The sequence below is a fragment of the Sminthopsis crassicaudata genome, chromosome 2 (assembly GCF_048593235.1).
Source record: "Sminthopsis crassicaudata isolate SCR6 chromosome 2, ASM4859323v1, whole genome shotgun sequence".
NCBI lineage: Eukaryota > Metazoa > Chordata > Mammalia > Dasyuromorphia > Dasyuridae > Sminthopsis > Sminthopsis crassicaudata.
The window spans coordinates 61,346,742-61,370,644 of NC_133618.1; the positions used below are offsets into that span (position 1 = coordinate 61,346,742).

Sequence of the window (23,903 nt, forward strand, 5' to 3'; positions counted from 1 at the left end):
GCCCAGGGGGTAAGGAAGGGCAGCCGCCTCCGGAAAACAAACTCAACCGCTCCTCTAAAGCAGGATGGGGAGAGGGCAAGAGTAGTGAGGGAAAGAGAAGGAAGGGGGAAAGGAGCGGGAGAAAGTGACCCTAGTGCCGAGGTCTCTTCGTTAATTGATTGGGCTCCCGTGGCAGGGGTTAGTTATATCTTCGCAGAATCACGGAATATCAGAGATGAAAGGATCTTGGAAGCTGCAAGGTGAAAGCCTAAAGGCATGTTCGGATAGAATGGGAATCTTAGAACTGGAAGGCAGCTTTTTGTACCTTGGACTCTCTGGGCAGTCTGGTGACGCCTGTGAACCCCTTTCTCAGAATGATTATCAATTCATATGTAAAGTACACAGCATTGCAAAGGAAATACATTATATTGAAATAGTTATTAAAACATTTTTTAAAAGTTCATGGACAGCTCTTCCCCACTTCCCCCTTAATCCAACCCTCTGAAAAGTTAAGTGACTTGCTTAAGATCACACAGCCTATTCCTATAAATCCTATAACTTCCTTGAAATGCCAACCACTCCTCTTCCCTACCCTCCACATGCTTAGCCAAGCCCTGGGTTTGTCCAATTACAGAAGAAATAGTGAAGGCAAGGCAGTGTGAAGCTTTGGCCTAAGGTTTAAACAATGAGGTTTCTGATGATGCCTTAAACCAAGGACACTTGTGGAGGGAGGTAAGGGAGGAGAATAATAATATTAGAGTATGGAGATGGCAGCTAAGAGTCGAAGTGGATAGCGCTCCAGGTGCTGACTCAGGCTTCAGACTCGTGCAAGTTCTGGGACCATTTGCAAGACAAAGTCACTTCACCCTATTTGACTCAGTTTCCTTATCTGTAAAAAGTGAACTGGAGGAGGAAATAGCAAACCACTTTGCTAAGAAAATTTCAAATGGGGTTTCAAAGACAGACAGGACTGAACAATAACAACAATATAGATTTTAAATAGATTTGACCCTCAATTTAGCTATTTCCCCTCTGTGATAGTGGGCAAAATTTTTCCTTTCTTAGCTATTGTTTTTTATTTGTAAAATGAGATGATTCCCAAATCCCCTCCAAGTTATATAATATATATGATCAGATTCTCTGATCTGTCCTAATGATCTGATGGGGTGTTTATATGGCTGAGAAGAAGGACTTAAGAAAATGGCATGCTTTGCAAAGGGACATAGATGCAGGGAGAAGGCAAGGATTGAGAGTTGCTTTTACCTTTAATTCTAGCTACTCATCTCCATAAGATCTTTTATCCTCCAAGGAATAGGGGAGGTAAAACTGATTGAATTAAATGTTACTACTCCAAGTCACTGTGGAGTAGCTTATTGAGGGAGGGGGACTTTTACATAAAAAAAATTTGTTGAACAAGAGACATTCACAACATTCACTGCTCAGCACCTCCTTTCCCACTTCCTGTCTGGAGGCAGTAGCTTCCTTTCCTATGTTCAGTCTGGAAATATGAAGAGTAATAAATAATAATAGCTATAATTCACATAGTGCTTGAAGGTCTTTAATAATATTTAATTTATTTAATAATAAAAGCTAATATTTATGTTGTAATTATGTGCCAGGAACTGTGCTAAATGCTTAACAAATATGCTTTACAATCCTGGGAGGTAGATATTATTATCATCATCTTACAGTTGAGGACACTTGATTTATCCTGGGTCACAGTTGATGTCTGAAGTAGAATTTGACATTGGGTCTTCCCAACTCTAAGCCCAACCCTTCCATCCACTATATCAGCTAATGCAACACTCCACTGAATGTCAAGCCAGTGGTTGAAGCCAATTGGTTATTGAAGGCTGAACTCAGGTAGTCCAGTGGATTGACCATCCAGCAGAAATGCTGTGTCCTGGGAAGAACTCAGTGGTCAAGCAACATCACTGCTTTGGCTCAGCCTAGATGAACTTGGCAACAGTAACTCTGTGGAAGAGAACTTGTTTGTTCCCATCCAGTAGCCTCTGCTCAATAATAATCTTCACCATCACTTTCAGCACCTCATACACATCAAGGCAATATGGTATCCTTGTAATGATGTCATTATGGGTTGGTTCACAGACCTTAATTTTGCAAAACTCACCTTTGTGAGCCTTGGACAATTGATTTATTCGATGGGAACTCAGAGAAGATGGTTTTTCAGCTTTATGACCCAGTTTCCTCTGGCATCATCTTGCTAAATAATGTCAAGAGTGTCCTATCCAAACCATCCAGCAGCAGGAATGTGAACCAGCATCACTGCCTAGATATCTGCTTGACCCCCGAACAAAGTGGTCTTTGCAGCTGAAGTACATTACCTTGTGAGAAGCAAGCCCAGCTTAGCCAATCATTTATCTAAGAAAGCATTCCCTGAGAGAAGTCATCACAGCTGTGTACCAGAAGCAACTTGTCTTTCACTGATGCTACACTCTACAGACAAGGTTGTATTGACCTTGAGGAGAAAGAAAAGGCAGCAAGGCCCACTAATTCCAGAATTATTACTTGCTTTGGCCATATGTGTTCACTACATTTGTGCCTCACTTTGTATTTATTACAATTCTTTCCCTTGTTGACTCTGTATTTGTGTGTGTGTGTGTGTGTGTGTGACACAAAGATACAGAGAAACAGAGAGGAAGAAAGAAAGAAACAGAGAATGGAGAGAGATACATACAAAGACACAGAAAGACACACAGAGAGAGACAACTAGAAAGAGAGACAGAGAATGGAGAGATAACACACACACACACACACACACACACACACACACAGACCGAGACAGAGAGACAGAAACACAGAAAGAGACATAGAAAGAGACAGAGAGAGAGATAGAGAGACAGAGAAAGTGTGAGAGAGTACTCTGATTTGGAGGAAATGCTTGTAACTATTGTTGTTAGGCCATTTTAGTAAATGCTTTTGCTAATGAACTGGCTATTGGCTTTGTTAAGGAGAAAATGTTGAGGGGAAATCACACTAGTTGGGGCTCCTGAGTTAATACTAAGCAACCCTTAGTGTTACCTCTAGAACATTGAAAAACATCCCAAATATCAATGCCAGTGAAAGTTGGAGAGAGAGCCTGGAAGGCAACTAGTATTATACACCCTCTCCCCTACACATATAATTTTCCCCTCCCATAATAAAGGAAAAAACATTTAAGCAAAATCAGTAAAAAGTAAATGAATGTGATAGTGTATGTAATGTTCTACTTATCCTCTATTTTAGAGGAAGGAAATGTGCTTCATTATCTACTCTAGGACTATTGTTCTTAGTCTGAAATCAAATGTTTTTTAGTATATATATATATTTTTAATTTGCAGTTTTTACGTCCCTGGTTCTTCTTTCTTTACTCTGCCTCATTTCATGTAAGTCTTTCCATGTCTCTCTGAAGTCCTTCTATTCACTCTTTTTATGGCAAAATTGTGTCTTATCACATTCACAAATCACTGTTTGCTCAGTTATTCCCCAATTGATGGGTATCTACTTTGTTTCCCAGTTTTTGGTTTGTTGAATCACTGTGATCTATGTGATGTGATATTAGTGGAAGAGACTGGAGGAATATTTGAGAAATGTAGCCATGTTGGCAGAAAGGGCAAAATCATGCTGAAAAATAATAAACCCATCACAAAATCCAGTACCTCATAAAAACTTAGGTTTTTATATTGGCTCTGCTGTTTTCAAACTTTGTGACCCAGAGCAAATTCCTTCACTTCTTTATCCCTCAGTCTCCTCATTGGTTGGAGATAATTTCTGAAATCTCTTTCAGCCCTAGATTCAATCTGCCATTTTTGTCTTTATTTGCCCTTCACCTGACAAATAGTAGGGGTGGTGAATAAATGTTAATTGCAAGTATTTATTAATTGCTTAATATATTTCAGCTACTCTGCTGGGCACTGAGGATAAAATAATTTGTCATCAAAGAATTTAGTTTCTGTCAAGAGAAGTTACATATATATTTATAGATATCTTCTATCTTTCTACTTAATATATTTCCTCTGGGATATTTTCTCTAATCTACTTTTACTCAAAGTTTGGGTTTCCAGAGGATGTTGAATATCTTGGTTTCTAAGGGCGACTTGTGAGTCTGTAGTCCTAACATTACATAGTTTATGAGCCCCCATGGTATGCGCCTCATTAACAGTTAGGTAGTAAACATAATTAGCTCAAAGAAAAGGCATTTATTATAAGGATAGAGTTAGAACAGTAGCAACAAAATATTCCCGCTATAAGCTAAAGGAGCGTTTTCACACAAATACAATAATTTTCATAGGAAAAGAGGACATTAATTTAAATTATAACTGTAGTATTGTACACATGGAGAGAATATGCGACCAATTCGTGATTCCACAATTTCAGGACTTTGATGTCTCTTCCATATGGATTGCTTATGAAACTCTCTCTTTGAGTACAGCATCTTGGCTAGGTAGGTTACTCAACTCAGCTTTTGACTACTAGGACCAAGACTCTCTTGAGTCCATTGCCAAATTTTTCTTGTTTTGCCAGAGCTTACAAATTTCAAAGCTGTTTCTGACTTTAAGTGACTACCTTTTTGCCTCTTTGGTGAATGTATGACCCTGTTCCCTGCTTCATGCTTAGAACTATGATTAGAACTTATTTAAGCTGAGAAACTCCAACTGCTGAATGGGGTGTATCACACTGGATGAATAGCAACTATTCACTGGGTGAATAGAAATTCCTCTCCTTCCATTTGCTTTTCTCTGGTGTAGGCACAGGTGTCACACTTCATAGCTGCCTATATATTTGCTCCAAATAGGATCTTTTTTTACTGGGGTGGGGTGGGGTTTGAGGATGCAGCTGATTTCTTTTAAACTTGCGACTGATGCCAGGATTTAAATTCTGGGCAAGTTGTTAATTTTTTGTTCATCTGATGGTCAGATTCTCTTTAATTTCATCAGATAAAAATGCTCATACTTTGTAAAAGATAACACCAAATGTTAACACCTTGTTTAAGTATTAGTATTTCTCATCTATGATTATATCTGCTGATTCCATCAACTACACTTGAGTAAGAGAGTAGAAAATATCTAGCTGCCCTCTCTTTTATATATTACACATAAGGCATATCTCAGAGATATTGTGGGTTTGATTCTGGACCACTGCAATAAAGCAAATGTTGCAATAAAGTGAATTACACAAAATTTTGGTTTCACAGTGCATATAAAAGTTATGTTTATGTTATACTGTAGTCTATAAAATGTGCAATAGTATTATGTATAAAAAACTCAATGTATATACCTTAATTAAAAACTATTTTATTGCTAAAATAATTGTTAACATTATCTGAGCTTTCAGTGAGCTGTAATCTTTTTGCCAGTGGAAAGGCTTGCCTCAATGTTGATTGCTGCTTTTTGATCAGAGTGGTGGTTGCTAAAGGTTGGGATAGTTATGGCAATTTCTTAAAATAAGACAGTAATGAAGCTTGCCTTATCAACTGACTCTTCCTTCACTTGAATTCTTTGAGGATTATTTGTAGGATTATTAATTGCCCCATTTTCAATTTTATTGTGTTCTAGGGAAGATGATCTGGAGAGAGAGAGAGAGAGAGAGAGAGAGAGAGAGAGAGAGAGAGAGAGAGAGAGAGAGAGAGAGAGAGAGAGAGAGAGACAGGGACAGTTGATTGGTGGAGAAGTAAGAGCATACACAACATTTATTAAGTTTGCCTCTTATATGGGCAAAGTTCCTGGTACTCCAAAACAATTACAACAGTAACATCAAAGATCACTGATCACAGATGATCATAACAGGTATAATAATCATGGAAAAGTTCAAAATATTCCAAGAATTACAAATATGGCACAGAGACACAATGTGAAAATATCTATTGGAAAAATGGCACTGATAGTCTTATCAGATTCAGAGTTGACACAAACCTTCAATTTGTAAAAAAAAAAAAAAAACCTTAAGCTTCTTAAAGCACAATAAAGTAAGGATCAATAAAATGAAGTGTGCCTGTACAATGTAAATACAAGATAAGTTTAAGGTAAGAAAGCTATTGGGAGCCAGAGGGATCATAAAAGGCTACATGTGGAAAATACCATTGGAGTTGACCTTTGAAGGAACCAAGAAACAGATGAGAGGAGATAGCATGTTTCAGGCCCCAGGGGTAAATGATGCAAAGACAAAGTGATGGAGAATGCAGTTTTGTATATGAGGAATAGTATGAAGGCAAGTTTGGCTGGATGAGAGTGGGTATAAAAGGGAGTTATGTTTAATTGGAAAAGTAGGTTGAAGCCAGGGCTTTGAATGCCAAAAGGAAATTTGAATTTTATTCTAGAGGTAATAAGGAGCCACTGGACTTTATTGAGTAGAGGAGTGCCATGGTCCTGTTTTAGGAGTATCACTTTGGGTAGCTGGGTGGAAGATGGCTAGAAGAAGGGGGTGGAGAGACTTGAGACAAGAATACTAATTAGGAAACTATGGCAATAGTTCAGGTGAAAAATAGATAACCAAAACTTAGGCTTTCTAAGGAAGATGAAAGGAAGCTAGAAGTTGGCTACACAATTGATATGAATTATTTGAAACCTCTGTTGGTTCAGGGACTCAGGTGTAAATGGGGGACAGTGAACAAAAGATCTCTTTCCCTTGAATATTACTCAAAATAAGTGTTTTCCTATTGGGAATTCTTGTTCAGAAAGGGATGTAACCAAAGTTCTGAGATCTTTTTCAATTCTGAGACTCCAAGATTCTACAGTTATTTGGGAGATCTGTTTAATGTCAAAGGGATAAATTTTCTTTTTTCCCTTCACTCTATTTCTTTGCACTTTCCTCTTCAACAGAGAATTGACTCTATAATTATTGTTCATTGATATCCTTTGGGAACTACTGAGAACTAGTCCTTTGCCATCCTAGAAAATAAGGTATGTTGGAAGGGAATATAATCCAAAGCTTCTTAAACTGTGGGTCACAACTCCATATAGGGTCATGTAACCAAATGTGGAGGTCATCACATTATGACTTACCATCAGTAAATGTTTTATTTTATATACCTGTATAACTGAGGGTTGCATAAATATTTCTAAGCAAAAAAAAAGCTCATGAGTGGAAAAGGTTTAAGAAGCCCTAATAACCAACCCTTCCCCTGAATATCATTCACTCTGAATTATTTCTCTAGGGCTAGGGATAGACTTTTTGCACCATCATTTTCTTACCAAATCCCACAACATATAATCAATAGAAGTCGTGCAAGATAGCTGGATGCCATTAAGGTTCACTCTGGGGCCAAGATTACTTTTGTTCTCTACAATAGTTAGTGAATAAACCCTAACTTGAAGACTAAAACCAAGGAACATGCTCATCAATTTTATTGGAATAATGGGAATAAAGATTGAGTAGAGAGGATGGAGCCAGTTTATGGAGGGCTTTGAAAGACAGTCTAAGGTAAAAGGAAGCCAAAAGTTGAGTAAAAAAGGGAAAAGATTGATCTCAACTTTTCCATAAATTCTTATGGATCCTCACAAGCTATGGTTGCCAGAAAAACACTTTGTCCAGGTTTCCAAAAATCTTGAGGCCTGGGAAAGCACTTTGATAAGAAGGTATTCTCTTTCTACTCTCTTTGTCACCTCTTTAGAAGAGAAAATCAGAGTTTGAAGCTACTTCTGGATATAGAACTTTAAAAAATAAAACCTCAGATGAAATGTTTTAGAGCAGAGGTTCAAACATATGGTCTACTAGACCACTGGGGCTCCCAAGGAAAAGGGGAACCAGATTAAAATGAAACTGAGAAATATTTAACAAAATAAATAAAAATCCAATATATCATAGAAAATGTTCATTTATGGTTTTCTATGACATTCTGCAGTCTGCAGAAATTCTTATATATGGTATAGAGGTCCTGTTTTTTTCTCAGTTTGATACTACTGTCTTAAAACAGAATGTTAGAAAAAGAAGAGATAGCAGAAGATAGAATAAGGGATAGAAAGCATATAAGAATATGTGATATTAAAAAAAAATAAGGGCAGCTAGGTGGTACAATGGATAGAGCACTGGCCCTAAGATTCTAGTTTAAATCTGACTTTAAGACACTTAGTAGCTGTGTAATTCTGGGCACTTAACTGATTTCCTAAAAAAAAAAAAAAAAAAAAAAAGGAATATGTAATCTTACAGCCAGGAGAGTACTATGCAATGGTAAAGAACATTAAATTTGGAGTTAGAAGACTTGGTTTAAATCTTACCTCTGTCACTTGTTCCTTATGTGAACTTGGGCAAGTCACAGTTTTCATTGTGCCTCAGTTTCATTATCTATAAAATCAGTGTTTTGGATTAAGTTATGAATTGGTTGTTTCAATTTTGTCTGACTTATCACGACCCCATTTGGGGTTTCCTTGGTAGAGATATTGGAGTTGTTTGTCATTTTCTTCTCCAAGTCATTTTACAGATGAAGAAACTGAGGCAAACAGGGTTAAGTAACTTGTCCAGGGTCACACAGTAGTTAGTCTCTGAGACCCAATTTGAAGTCAGGAAGATCAATTCTCCATGACTATAGGTCTGGCACTCTATTCAGGACATCACCCAGCTCATAGGTTTGGATTAGATGACTTTTATTGTCCCTTCTAAGTGTAAATGTATAACAATTATCTTTTTTTTTTTGGGAAAAAAAGAATTTGACACACTTTTAGGCTTAATCTGTGTTATTGACATTTTCTCCATCACTTTCTTAAGTCTATACAATTAACAAAAGGATAACAGACTCCAATTTGTAGCATTTGTCAGTTTCTGAAGTATAGATGCTTACACTGAAAATTTAACAACCCGCTTCTGTAAGCAGCTTGGCGTTGACTCTAGGTAGCACACGCCCTCTGCTTCCAGCTCCAGAGTTATCATTTTGTGATGTTAGAGCATAGAATGTACAACCAAAAGGATCCTTAGAAGGCAGGACGTTGATAGAGGATGTTGAGTTTCTCTTGTGTTGTGGGCAAATATATCACAAAAGGAACACTGAATTTGTGTTTGAAGACTTGAGTTTGAATCCTGTCTTCACTTCTTGCTATCTGAGTGAAATGGGACAAATCAGGTAAGTTCTATGAGCCTGTAAAATAATAGGGATGAACTAATTGATCATTAAGGCACCATCTACCTCTTAAATCCTGTGATCCTATTTAAGCCCTTTTAAGTGGAGGGTAGCATGCCTTGTTATTGACAGAGATGAGCCTGGAGCTCCTGACTCTTAGTACAGAGCTATTTCCACTGTCTCTGATCATTACGAGGTAAAATTGCTGATATTATTATTGTATGGGTGAATAACTGGAACAGATTATAACATTCTACTACTTTGTATGCTTTATGACTACATGATGGGAACATTTTCCCATGAGGAAAAGGATGAAAGTCAGCAAAAAGATCTAGAGAATCATGACATATAAATGGATAAGCTCTGCTCTTAGCAAGGCCCCTGAAGCTAGGACTTGGTCCAGAGAGGGTAGTGGCTTTCAGTCCTAACAACACTAGCCATTTGATGTTGTGAAGAGGACCATTGATTTGCAGTCAGATAAAGTGCAAATATCACTGAATCTCAGTTTACTCATCTAGAAAATGGAATTAAACTAGTTTATATCTTAAGGTCCTTTCTAGCTCTAAATTCCATGACCAGGAGGGAGAGAATAAATATGGTTTCCTGTTAGGTTCTTACTAAGTGCTAATGAGATAATGAGATATTAGGTTTTTACTAAGCGCTAAGTCAGTACTTGACAATTCTCTAGTTCCGGCCTTTCCCAGGGAAGAGCTTGTATGCTTAGGAGGAGCAAGCTCATTGGTTGAAGTAATTCTTCCCAGAAGCCCTTGCATTATCCCACGCCCATTCTCTGGGAGGATAAAGAGGGCAGCATTCCAGAGATAGAGTCTCTGCTCTAGACCAGGCTTGACGCGGCTTTCTGCAGGAAGGGAAGTCACTTCTCTGGACAAGAGTTAACGGCAACTGTCTGGAGACAACGACTCTCTACAGGAAGAAGAATTTGTCCGAGAGATTTGAGTTGACACAGCAGATCTCCCCCCAGAGAGCGATTGGCAGTTTCTGGAGACAACAGCACGTTACAAATTGGCGCCCAACGTGGGGCAAGGACTTTTGCTTATCCTGACAAGGACTTATTCTGAGCCCTTCAGAGGAGCTAGCCCAGACCTTCGCATTTAAGAACTTATTCTGAGCCCTTCAGAGGAGCTAGACTGGACCATAGCAGTTTCCATTTATTTATTTAGCAAGAACTATATATTTTTCTGATCCTGCTTGATAGAAATTTTCCTTATCCCTCTTTTAAATTTTCTACATATTTGGTAAAGTAATTTGAATAACTAGATCAAATTGTCATAGAATGACAGGATAGAGAGAGAGCAGTGGGTGTTTCCCCCAATTCTCTAGGGGAGGAAATATGGGTTAGGTGGGAACTGAACTAATTTTGGAGCTAGAGGACCTGAGTTCTAACAATAACAACAATAATAGCATTTATATAATGCTTATATAGGCTTGCAAAGCACTTTACAAATACAAATATGATTTCATTTAATCTTCACAACTAGGAGATAGGTGATATTATTATCTTTATTTTATAAATGAAGAGACTGAGGCAGACTTTGGTTAAGTGACTTGTTTAGAGTCACACAGATATTAAGTGTCTGAGGACAGATTTGAACTCAGGAAGAATGAGTTTCTTGACATCAGGTCTGGCTCTATGGTGTCACCTAGCCCCTGAGGTTGGATTAGATGACTACTATTGTCCTTTTCAGCTAGGGATATGCTTAACAACTGGCTCTTTGGAAAAAAAAATAAGTGTGTGAAAAACTTTTAGTTTTAATTTACATTATTGTTAACATTTTTTCTCCATCACTTTTAAAAATCTAGACAATTAAAATGTTAACAGAAGCCCTGAGTTGTAATATTTGTCAATATCTGAATGTACATGGTTATATTTAAAAATATTTAACAACCAGCTTTTACAGGCAGGTTGGAGTTGGCTGTATTACAGCAGCTGCTTCTAGCTCTAGAGCTGTGGTTCTGTGAAGATCTGAGCCTGGATCTGAAACTCAGGTCTTCCAGATTACAGTCTCAATGCTCTATCCACTATCTGTCTAGCTTGCCTAAATCTCAGATATGCCTTTTACTATTCATGCGACCTTGGGTAAGACATTACATGTCTTTAAGACTCAATTTCCTCATCTAAAATTCTTTCTAGCTGTAAATCTATGTTTGGATGATTCCTGAATCCAGAAGGAAGTGTTAATGCAAGCAGGACACACTTTGTTTAGATAATTGGGAGAAAAAAGAGGTAAATAGTTATGTCACCATGAGTCTATGTTGAGTTAAAGAGAGATAAGCTTATGAAGTACAAAGAAGGAGGAGAGTCCCTACAGCCCATAGGAGCACTTTTGTGCATGCATGCTATGTGGGAGCTATAGAGACTCTGGGCTAAAGAAGATTTAAGAATAATGCAGGTATATTTTTAGGTTAGTTATAGAGTTGTTCCTTGGAAAGTTAATGAGCATGATCTGCAGGGCTGGTAACTAACTATTACGAGCTTGGGAAGCAGATGCTGTGGACTAAAATGACTGCCACTCATAGAGAGTTTTAGTAGAGATACAGAGAACAGAGATGGGGGCAGCAATTGGGAATGGATGACTCTGAGGGCAGTGAGAGGCTAGGGGGACAGGAGGAAATCAGTGCTACAAACAGAGGGGTAATAGAGGGAAGCACAGAGACAGAGGAGGGATCCCTGACTGTTCTCAGCCGACGTGAAACACAAAAAGTCCGACAAATTACTGAGACATAGTTATCCAGCTCTCAAGGGAAGGTTTCCAATTTGGGAGTATTGTTACTATTTTACAGAGATTCAGATTTTAATTTTACTTTTTATATTACCTTGGAAATGTTTTGAGTCTTGTGAACCTGTGCACTTTTAAGAAGAAAGAGCGCCTAATTTTGGAGAAGTATTGTATACTAAAATGGTCAGATCACCTGGAGAGGAAGGAGTGAGAAATCCCCCATACTGTACCTAGTCTCTTACTATCAGGTGAGAACTTAGCAACTGAGGATTTGCATCAATAAGCTTAAAGTTTAGAAAATGCTTTTCCACAATTGTGTGAGGTAGGTAGTACTTCCCCCCCCCCTCCCTTTATAGATGAGGAAGTTGGAGCTCCAAGAGGTGACTTGTCTGTTGTCTCACCCATCCGATTTCCATTGACTCTGGAAGCAACTGTGATGAACTTGTAGCCAAAGGACCTGAATTCAAACCCTAATGTTACCTCTTATTTCCTGTGTGACTTTTGGAAAGTTGTTTAATGCCTTTGAGCCTTCATCTGTAAAATAAAAGGGTTGGACTAGATTAGATGAGCTCTAAGGATCCTTCCAACTCGATGATTCTATGATGCTCTGGCCTTTCATGTTATAGAGTAGTGTTTTCAGAAGAAACTCTCTGGTAGAATAACTTCGGAATTCAGTGGCTGTTCTTGGCTTCTGAGGGGTGTTTTTTCCCCAAGACCCTTAACAGTCTTCAAGCATTAAGGCCATTGTACTCTTTTCCTTTGATGCTCTGGCATGTCTGTCCATATCATCAAAGCTGAGAGACTGTTTCAAGCCTCTGCTCTCCTCCCCTTGCAATTTGCATTCTAAAATCTCATTTAATTTCCCACTAGTCATGTCTTGATGTTTCTCCTAGCCTCTTGAAGTATAGAATTTGACTGCCAGCCTACAGTTAAATATGCTTGTGTGACACATCAGGATAATGGCCTGATGTGAGTAGGAAGTCATGCAGTTAGTGCTTTGAAAAGTATCAAGTGCTATACACACAAACAAAATAAAGATCAGGAGTAGAATTTATTAGGTTAAAAAAAAGAAGGGATAGTAATCAGGATCTCAGACAAAGTTAAAGCTAAATAGACTTAAGCAAAAGAGAAAAACAGAGAATCTACACTAAATATCAACCATATTAATCAATCTTCCTTTAGACTATCTCGAATAACTAGACAATATAAGGGTGGAATATTGCTGTGGTGCAGGAAATGATGAGTGGGCAGATTTGGAAAAATATGGATTGACTGGGATTTATGAAGGAAGATATTATCTATCTTCAGAGAAACTGAAGACAAGTAAAGTACAGTATTAAATAGATGTATCTGAATGTATATGTGTATATATGTGTATGATTACAGAAATCTATATGTATGTACATGAAAGTGTATTTGTGTGCATATGTGTATAGATGCACGTATGTGTGTGTGTGTATGTATATGGACATGGACTCTATTGCAGCTTTCTGGAGGGAGGAGGAGAAAGGGGGAAAAAGAATGAAGTAAAAATGATATAGCAGAAAACAAGAAAATCAACAAAGAAGCAAAGAAAAGATGGACAGCTCTGAACACAATATGTATATTTATTATATAGGCCTTCTTGAAATGGAAATTTATTGCTTTATATTTTGAATCATTTCTTATGTTCTACTATGCATATGGCAATTTTTCCTTTTTTTTTCCATTTTATATTTAAATTTTAAATAGATGAAAAAACCTACCAATAAAAAGTACCAAAACTACACAAATACAGAGGCAAAAAAGCTTCCCAGTGGCCTGTTGAAAGAAATACTATTTTCATTTTGACTCTGAGGAAAAGGAAACCAATTTGTGGAAGGCTGCATTAAATCTCCAGTGTCCTCCCCACCCAAATCAAAGAAAATGACAAAATTAGAAGCATTAACTTAGGTTGGAGTACAGAATCATAGAATGACAGCTCTAGATGGAAATTTAGAACATGTAGTGATAAAGCTGAAAAAGCACCTTGAAATATTAAATATAGAATACTGGAACATTGATAGGAATCTTGAAACTTAGAACATAAAATATGAGACTCAGAAGAAGCTTGACAAACTATGGTCCAAAGATCAAATGTGACTGTTGTTTTTTGTGTGGTTTGAGAACTAAGAATAATTTTTATATTTTAATATATGGCTCATGGGTCATAGTTTGTTGACTTCAAATTAAGACCACATGATCTGGTCTGGAAGAGTCTTTAGAACACAGAATTTTAGAACTGAGACAGAAAACAGAGTGCATCTTAGTCTAACCACCTTAATTTACAGATGGGGAAACTGAGATCTAGAGAAGTTAAGTGACTCATCTAAGATAGGATAGGTAGCAAAAATCAGAGGTAGTGTTTCAACTTAAATATTGAACTCTAGAGCCAGGGCTTTGTATCCAGTTTAACACTTTACCATAATGTTTTTGTGAACATTGCATATTAGGTGACTTCTCCCTCCTATACAACAGAATTCAGAATCTAATTCATAATCTTCTTCATCCCAATTTTTATTTCCTTATAATGTAGCTTTAAAATTCTTCAATCTTTTTAAATTCTTACTATATTTATCTTTAGTCTACCTCAATGAAACACAGAAGTGATTATATTGCTGATACTGTCTGTTTCTAAAACGGTGGTCTGGCCATGTCTTACCTTCCCTATTCAATAAACACCATTGGCCCCCAGTTGCCTTCAGAATTTGGTGATTGAAGTTCTTTATAACCTAACCCTATCCTGACTTCTCGAACTTTATTTCTGTCCATATACTCTGTAATCTAATGACACTGATCTTCTCTGCTCCCCACACAAAACATTTCATCTCCCAACAAGGCATTTTCACTGGCTGGACCTCAGGCCTGGAATGCTCTACCTCCCTCCCTTGTAGTGCCTTCCCTCTGAGACTATCCTTAACTCATCCCTTATATCATGTGCACATAGTTTGTTTGCATATTTTCTCCCCATTAAACTGAGTTCCCTTGAAGGCAGGGACTATATTTTTTAATTTGGGGAGGAGGGAGCTTTGGCCTTTCTTTGTGTCCCAATTTAAGAGTAGACACTTAAGAAATTCCAATTAAGTAACTGAATGACTTCCCCAACTGCTCAAATATATTTTTACCAGGTGCTGGAATTCTGAGTTCCAACTCTTCCTGGAAACAATCAGAATACAGAATGCTATAAATTGTGATTGGTATAATGTTTCCCCTCCTTTCCCCCCTTCCCTCCTTTCCCCCCTTTCCCTCCTTTTCCTCCTTTCCCTCCCTCCCTCTCTCCTTTCCCTCCTTCCCTTCCTTCCTTCCTTCCTTCCTTCCTTCCTTCCTTCCTTCCTTCCTTCCTTCCTTCCTTCCTTCCTTCCTTCCTTCCTTCCTTCCTTCCTTCCTTCCTTCCTTCCTTCCTTCCTTCCTTCCTTCCTTCCTTCCTTTCCTCTCTCTCTTCCTTCCTTTCCTTCTCTCCCTCCTTCCCTTCCTCCCTCCTTTCCCTTCCCCGCCTTCTGGTTCTGATAATTTTTCTTTGCATCAGTTCATGTAAGTCTTCCCAGGTTTTTCTGAAAGCATTCCATTCATCATTTCTTACACACAGTAGTATTCTACTACAATCATAACAACTTGTTTGACCATTCGCTTATTGATGAATGAACATTCCCTCAATTTCCAGTTCTTTGCCACCACAAAAAGAGCTGTTATTAGTATTTTTGGAACAATGTTTCTTAAGGCCTTAGTAGCCATGCAGATTAGACTAGTCTTTCCTAACATTTCACTCCACCAAAAGCTAGGCTAAATTTCCTTAAATGTACTGAAATTGTAGTTGTGATTTAATTAGCTACAATAAAGGCAACAGAAATTATATGATTATCTCAACAGATGCAAAAAAGCTTTTGAAAAATATAACATTTATTTCTATTAAAAATACTGAAGAATAAATGCAACTTTCCTTAAAATGATAAGTAATATTTATCTAAAGTCATTAGCAAGTGGCAGCTAGATAGTGCAGTGGATAGAGTACCAGCCTTGAATTTAGGAGGACGCAAGTTTAAATCCAGTGCCAGTCAGTTAACACTTCCCCAGTATAAATCAGAGGTCAAGCAAAGATGCCTATTATCACTTCTGTTATTCAGTATTGTACTAGAAATATTAGCTATAGCAATAACAGAAGAAAAAGAAATTGAAGGGAATTTAATTAGCCCCAGGAACTAAGGCTTGAACCATTGAAGTAGTTTCTTGGTAGCTTAAGGACAAGCATCCATTGTTCAAGCAGTTAGGAATCCCTATCAGATTTCTGATTAGAGAATTTTAATGGCCAACAAAGAGCCAGACTAAAATTCTAAGTAAAGGACTGTCAGATCATTTTGGAAAAACTTCTCCTTACTATGACTAAGAAGACCTCCGTTTATCAATTGTTAGACTGTCTACAAGTCCTCCATTTTATCCATTTATCTGAGGCACTAGATGAGCCTAAATCAGCTTACAACAGAATCAAAAAGACTTTAAATGGTAGGATATTAAAGCATAGAATGGTAACTTTAGAAGAGTCTAAAACATAGAATGCCAGAACTGGAAGGGATCTTAGAACAAAATGTGGTGGAACTGGAAGGGATCCTAGATATCGATTGCTAGAATTGGAGGACAGCTCACCTTAAAGAATATTAGAAATATCTCTTCAGATACTTCATTTTGGAGTTGAGGAAAATGAAGTGGGCCTCATTAATAAAATATAATAATGTTTGAAATTATTTTTCTTAGAGTTACAAAATTAGAGGACTGAATTCAAACACAGCTTTCTGACTTCAGGTCCAGTACTCTTTTCACAAAACCATGTTGCCTGTCTCATTATAAGAATTCAACTCATTACGAATACATTTGTTAAGTGCTTAGTGTGTGCAATATCCTAAGTGCTAAGTGCTGAGATCGCCAATGTTATAATTAAATATAAATGCAAACCCTTGAAAAATGTCAATCTGACAGTGAAATTGTTTTGATTACTGAAATCTATTTTCATCTAAAAATATTTCCTGGTACTTGTGACTGGGAAAAAATAAAGTAGACTAAAAGTAACTATTTTATTTGAGATGTGTGTGTGTGTGTGTGTGTGTGTGTGTGTGTGTGTGTGTGTTTGAGACAATTGAGGTAAATGACTTTTCCAGCTAGTTAAGTGTCTGAAGCTGGATTTGAACTTAGGTGCTCCTGATCATAGGGCTGATGCTCCATCCACTGCACTACCTAGATGCCCCCAAAGTCATTTTAAGACAAGATTTTTAACCTTTCTGGAACACAAAAATAAGTTTACTTAGCATGACGTGATCTTGACTTATTTCTCCTTGAAGTATCTACATGTTCTCATTCAAAGAATAGAATTTGTCTTCAATGGTTATTAAAACTTTGCTGCTCAGGTTGTTGAGCCTATAGTTCTAAAGTAAGAAAATCCTTACAGAACTGTCAGGGGTGAAGCACTATTACCAGGGAGTGGTGCATCTATTATGCATAAAAATCCATAGAAGAGAATAGAAGGAAAGCTAGAAGGATTCACATTCAGGGAATGTTTGAAAGCAACATTAAATTTATTATATATTCTAAAAGAAAAACATGTTGTCTAGAAAAGCAATTAGAGCTTTCCCATACAATTCTTGTCCTTTTTCTGTTTAATTGTGAAGATGAAAAACTCATTTTGGCTGATATTTGTTAAGTTCTGAACTTTGAAAAATTGGAAAAGAAGATGACCTTTCCCCTTACCCCAATCTCCTAGAACTCTCTATCCTTAGTAGTTGGACCATGTTCCATCTTAGGGGACTTAGATATTATTAGACTTCTCTAATAATATTAATGTCACTTATATTTATTCCTATCCAGTAGTCTCTGTCTGTCTGTCTGTCTCTTTTTCTCTGTTCCTCTGTCTCTGTCTCTCTTTGTCTCTGTCTCTCTCTTTCTCTCTGTGTCTCTCTGTCACTCTCTCTCCCTCCCTCCCTCCCTTCATCTGAATCTGATTTATTTATAACTTTCTCCTAAATACTATATTCAGGTCACTTGCAATGAATCAATAATAGTCAAATATAAAGCATATTTATTGCAGAATATGTATAAGAGATTCTTCTTATAAGCCCCTTTTCATATGGTGCAGTGTAATGCTGAAGAAGAAGGAAAAAAAATACTTTGTTTGTACTGGGTGAATGGCCACTGAGTCCAGAAGCAAGCACTGAGAGATGCTGATGCAGTTTCTGTTGTGGGAGAGGCTGGGGAGCCTGTATCTGGTAAAGTTATGATGACAAGTACTGAGTGCCTTGGAAAGACTTTGGAGAATGCATGGGGCTGTCTGTGCCTGGTTCTGGTCTGTTAACCCCCGGGTAAGAAGGAATCTTTTTGATTGATTGGGAGTGCATTCAAGAGGCACTAAGTCTACAGTCTGACTAGCAGCCTCATCATTCAACTGAAACCCATCTCTCCAAAGTTACCAATGATCTCTTAGTTGACAAATCTAATGGCCTTTTCTCAATCCTCATCCATCTGGACCTCACTGCAGCCTTTGACACAGTCAATCACCCTCTTCCTCTTGATACCCTCCTTTCCTCTTCTCCCGAGACAGTTGGATAGATCTTTAAATCCCACTTTAAAGACTTAACTTGAAAGTAATTTAACTTCTATTTGATTCAGTTTACCCAGCTGTAGAATAGGGAAAATAATAGCATCTACCTCCCAGGGTTGTTGTGAGGATCAGCTGAGATAATATTCCTGGCACACAGTAGGCATTTAATAAATACTATTTCTTCCCCTTCTTCTTCTCTCTGTAACATTACTGTATTCTGGATCTCTTCCTATTTGTCTTTTTTTTTTTTTACTGGATCTTTATCCAAATCACACTTGCTTAAGGTAGGTGCTCCTGAGGGCTCTATCTTGGGCCTTCACTTTTCCATCTGTATACTATTCACTTGTTGGTCTCATCAATTCTCATGGTTTAAATTATTATCACTATGCTGATTATTCCCAGATCTACTTATCCAATCCCAACTTCTCTGCTGACCTCCATTCTTGCAGTTCCAATTACCTTTTTGACATCTTGAATTTGATGTCCCATAGATACCTTCAACTCAATGTATCCAAAGTGGAATTCATGATCTCCTCACCCTCTCCCCAAACTCTATTTAATAGTAAGTTATTATTAGCTTCCTTACTACTGTTGAGGATTCTACCATCCTTCCAGTCACATAAGCTTAGAGTCTATTGAGCTAAGAATCATCCTTAACTCCTCCCTGGTTGTCACCCCCATATACAATCTGTTGCCTACTTCTGTTGATTTTGTCTTCCTGTCATCTCTTGTATAATATGTCTCCTTTCCTTTGACTCTGCCATCACCCTGGTGCAGGCCTTTATCATCTCATGCTTGGGATGTTGAAATAATATTTTGTTTTTTTTTTTCTTGCCTCAATTTGATCCTCACTATAGTCCATCCTTCACTTCTTTATCAAATTAATCTTCCTAAAGCATAAATCCAACTATTCCATCCCCCTATTTAATAAACTCTGGGTATTCCCTGTCACCTCCAATATCAAATATAAAATACTTTTACTTTTCCAGCCTTCTTCTTTCCTTCCACTCTATTCTGTCATTCAGTGACACTGACTTCTTTGATATTCCTTGTCAATAAACTTCATTTTCTTTCTGCAGAAATTTTCACTGACTGTTTCCACTGCTGGAATACAATCCCTCTTCATCTCTGCTTCCTGCTTTCCTTCAAGTCCCAGCTATAATTCCACCTTCTATAAGAAGCTTTCTTCTCATGATACCAATACTTACCCTTTTTTGTTACATCCAATTTATTTATATGTTTATCTATGTTTATGTGTATCTATTTATCTATCCATCTATCTATCCATCCATCCATCCATCCATCTATTTATCTATCTATCCATCTATCTATCTACTTCTGTCTGTCTGTCTCTTTTTCTGTCTCTTGTTTGTAGATCATTATTTACATGTTATCTTCCTCATGAGACTGTGAGCTCCTTGAGAACAAGCCCATCTTTTGAGTTTTTTTTTTTATTTCCAGTGCTTAATGCAGTGCTGGACCCACAATAAGAATTTAATAAATGCTTATTGACTGAGTTCTCATTCAGCTAGACTGAGACTAAGTACCCAGGCTATTCTTTTATGGTTTTGATGATGGACTTCCTAGTCACAATACCTGTCATGGAGTCCACTCCTGGACCTCCTGGTTGTTTGCTCTCCTTTCAGAACTCATAGGGTCACTGTAATCTCCAACCTCTTCATCTAAAACAAAAAAAGAACAAATGCATTGGCAAGGAATGGAGGCTCAGATCCATGGGCTACTTCTGGGTCTTTGCAGTGGAGTAGAGGAAGCTTGAGACTTCTCCCCTTACACCATAGTTGCTTACCTGAAACAGCTAAACTGGCACATTTAATCAAGGCTCATTGGTGCAATTTTTAATGCATCCTAGTCCTGATCATGTAATACTCAATAGGCCACTTCTTCATTACATAATTAGAATCTATTTATATAATATTTCACATACTCCATCTGGGAGAACAAGGTACTTTTATTAGTTATCATTACTTTCTGGAAGCAGGCTTCCTAGTATGTTAAAACTTGCTCACCAATGCCCTGTTACACCATAGTAATATAAATTTTTTCATCATTAGGAGAGGACTTACTATATATGGACATTAATTCTTCAATTATTTAGAAAAATCACAAATAATATTAACAAAAATGTCACTCAAGAAAACATCAATTATTGCTTATTAATAGATTGACTTTCTCATATTTATAAAATCTTTATGAGAATTCTCTAAACTCATATGAACAGGATCCTTGATGAAATGTAAGTAGAGACTTTTACAAATAAACCTTTACATGAAGGATCCTTTTCAGATTTATTTTTACACCATCAACTTTAAGATGCTGAGAATAAATGACTCTTCTTTGTTTATTGTATATTATTGTTGTATTTGTTGCAGATTATTATTATGGTAATACAGGTGTAATATGGACAAATCATTTAACCACAGTCTGCCTTAACTTCCTCATCTGTAAAATGAGAATCTTAATAACATCTGTTTTACAGGGTTATTGTGAGAATCAATTGAGGTATTTGTTAAATAAAGTGCTTAGCAGAGTGCTCATAGCACCTCATAGTAGGTGCTACATAAATATGTATTCCCTTCCTTTCTCCTTCCTTATTGATTTTTAAAATAAAAAATTTTGACTTGATAAAGCAAAATACACCCTTTAAATTTCTCCTCCAACATAGTATGTACATTGTGTACATACTAAAAAAATTCCTTGATAAATTATTTCACAGCGATAATTCCATTGGTTAATTCTTTAATTATTAAAGTCACCCAAAGAATAAACTTGAAAGATAAATGTTTGGCAAAGTTTGCCACTGTTATGGAAGTTATCTTTTACACGATCCAAATGGAAGAATGAATAATTTCCTGAAGATAGACTTCAGATGTTCCTATATGTGGGTTTGATTGTGCTGGCCAGCTACATTGTCCTAGAATCTTGAAGATATTCTGATTTATGACTGTGAAGAGAAAGATAAAAAGGACTTTTATCCTTTCTGCAATATGCAATTGGATGGCCAATCCATTGAGTCAGTATATTATTACATAGATTTGGGGCAGTTGCTGGCAGATGGACAAAGAGTTGGGTCCAGAACTAAATAGGAAGGAGAGAACAGGCTGGACTGTGTCTGGGAAATAACAAATTTTATTTTTAGACAGTTCCAAGATCTTCTATCTTTTCAACACAAACATTTTCCTGGCAATGTTGTATTATTAATCTTGACAAGCCATAATCTCCGAGGAATGAAAATTGTGATTGAATCAAAGTTCATACAGATAGGTTATAAGTCAAGACAAGTCAACAAACATTTATTAAGCATCTGCTGTGTAGCAGACACTTTGTTAACTGCTAGCAATACCAAGAAAGGCAAAAAACCACCCCTGGTCTCTAGAAACTCACAGTCTAATGGAGGAGACTCCATGAAAGTAATAAGATACATATTCAACAGGGGAAGCTTCAATAATTCCAGACTCCTAATGGTGCTTCTTATTGGAAGTAGACCTAAGTATAGCTACCAGTAAAGCAGGGATACAAAGGTATTATTTTTTAAAATAAATTTTATTGATATATTTTATTTTTATGTTACTTTTATTTCTGAATGTATTATCTCCTCTGCTTCCTCATCTATTATAGAAGCAAGTGAAAATAACCACTGTATAATAACTATGACTGACAGTGTATATAACATTTAGCTCTCCTAACCTCTTACCTCTTTGCTAATGGGAAGGAAATATGTTTTATTAGGTATTCTCTGGGATTACTGATGATTTTTCAGTTACTCAGAATTTGACTTGCTTATGTATACATATATTGTATTTAATTTATACTCTAACATATTTAACTTGTATTGGTCGACCTGCCATCTGGGGGGGGGGGAAGGAGGGGAAAAGTTGGAACAAATGGTTTGGCAATTGTCAATGTTGTAAAATTACCCATGCAAATATTGGTAAATAAAAACTATTAAAAAAAAGAATTTGACTTGCTTTTATATAATAATCATTGTGTATATCATTCTTGTGATACTGTTTATTTCACTTTCTATCATCTCTTCCAAAATTTCCCATGTTTTTCTAAACTTCTCATATTCAATTTCTAACCATACAATACAATTTATTTTCATTCAGATCTCTCATTTTACTTAACTATTCTCATACTCACCCCTCAAAAAGTAATATGTGAAGTACTTTGTAAACCTTAAGGTTTATAACAGTGACATTAGCTATAACAATAATATTTCCTTGTATTTCTTTCCTCATTCCCTTTGTCCTACTCAAAGAGGATGACTGAAGGAAGCATCATGGAGAAATAACTGACTGTTCTTGAGCTTATATCTTCACTTTTAACCCTACTCAGTTTTCTCTAATTAAATTTATGGTCAATTATGCAATTTGCAGTGCACACTGACCTCTGAATGACTTGTTTATGGAAGCAGAACCCTCTTTTTATTCCATTTTGGAAATTTTTTCCTCTCCATTTCTCCTTCTCTTCCCTTCCCTTCCTTCTTCCTATTCTCCTTTGGTAGCAGAATGAAACCAACCAGCTCTAGAAATTTCCAATACAGAAATGACAATTTAATCTCATATGGCCAAGTGTCCCCAGTGAATGTTCTCTGTACTGAGACTTGAGTCAACTTCTAGATCTTGGCTGGATCAGTCACAGTCATCATCAGGACCCTGGTTCAGGATGTGCTTTAAGATGAAGTTGTGAGACAGATTTACAAGGTTGAACAAAGTCTGGAGAGGACTGTGGTCTGAACTTGGGAGTAAGGTCAGGATTTAATTATTCTAAGCACAGACACTCAGAGCTGAGATTCTTAAAATAGGATGTAAACCAAGAGATCAATCCCTGAGGAGAAAGGAAAGGTGGAATGGAAATACCATTGCTAGAAGGACCAACTCTTCTGGTCCAAAAGTTCCATTGGCTCTCTGTTGCCTCTAGGATGAAATACAAACTCCTCTTTTTTTTCTTTTTTCTTTTCTTTTCTTTTCTTTTCTTTTCTTTTCTTTTCTTTTCTTTTCTTTTCTTTTCTTTTCTTTTCTTTTCTTTTCTTTTCTTTTCTTTTCTTTTCTTTCCTTTCCTTTCCTTTCCTTTCCTTTCCTTTCCTTTCCTTTTCTTTTCTTTTCTTTTCTTTTCTTTTCTTTTCTTTTCTTTTCTTTTCTTTTCTTTTCTTTTCTTTTCTTTTCTCTTCCTTCCTTCCTTCCTTCCTTCCTTCCTTCCTTCCTTCCTTCCTTCCTTCCTTCCTTCCTTCCTTCCTTCCTTCCTTCCTTCCTTCCTTCCTTCCTTCCTTCCTATCAATCAAAGCTCTTTGAACCTGGTTCTAGTCTTTCTTTCAAGACTTATTGTATAACACTTTTTTAATGTGGTTTAATTCCATTCAGACTGGCCTGCTTGCCCTTCCTAGTACTTGTCATTCTATCTCCTATTTCTTTTTTTGCATCAGGCTGTGCTACATGCCTGGAATATACTCACTCCTCACTTTTGTCTCCTGGACCCAGTAACTCCATTAAGATTCAATTCAAATGTCAGCACCTATTTA

General features: G+C 37.0%; 1 protein-coding gene across 1 annotated transcript in view; it reads right to left on the reverse strand.

The window, feature by feature from the left end:
* Window positions 1-2,241, reverse strand: part of BEAN1 (brain expressed associated with NEDD4 1) — a 96,952-nt gene extending 94,711 nt beyond the window's left edge. The window contains exon 1 of the mRNA XM_074286552.1: window positions 2,111-2,241. The gene's annotated coding sequence lies outside the window, so the exon portion shown is untranslated. The remainder of the gene's footprint in view (window positions 1-2,110) is intronic.
* Between the last annotated feature and the right edge of the window lie 21,662 nt (window positions 2,242-23,903).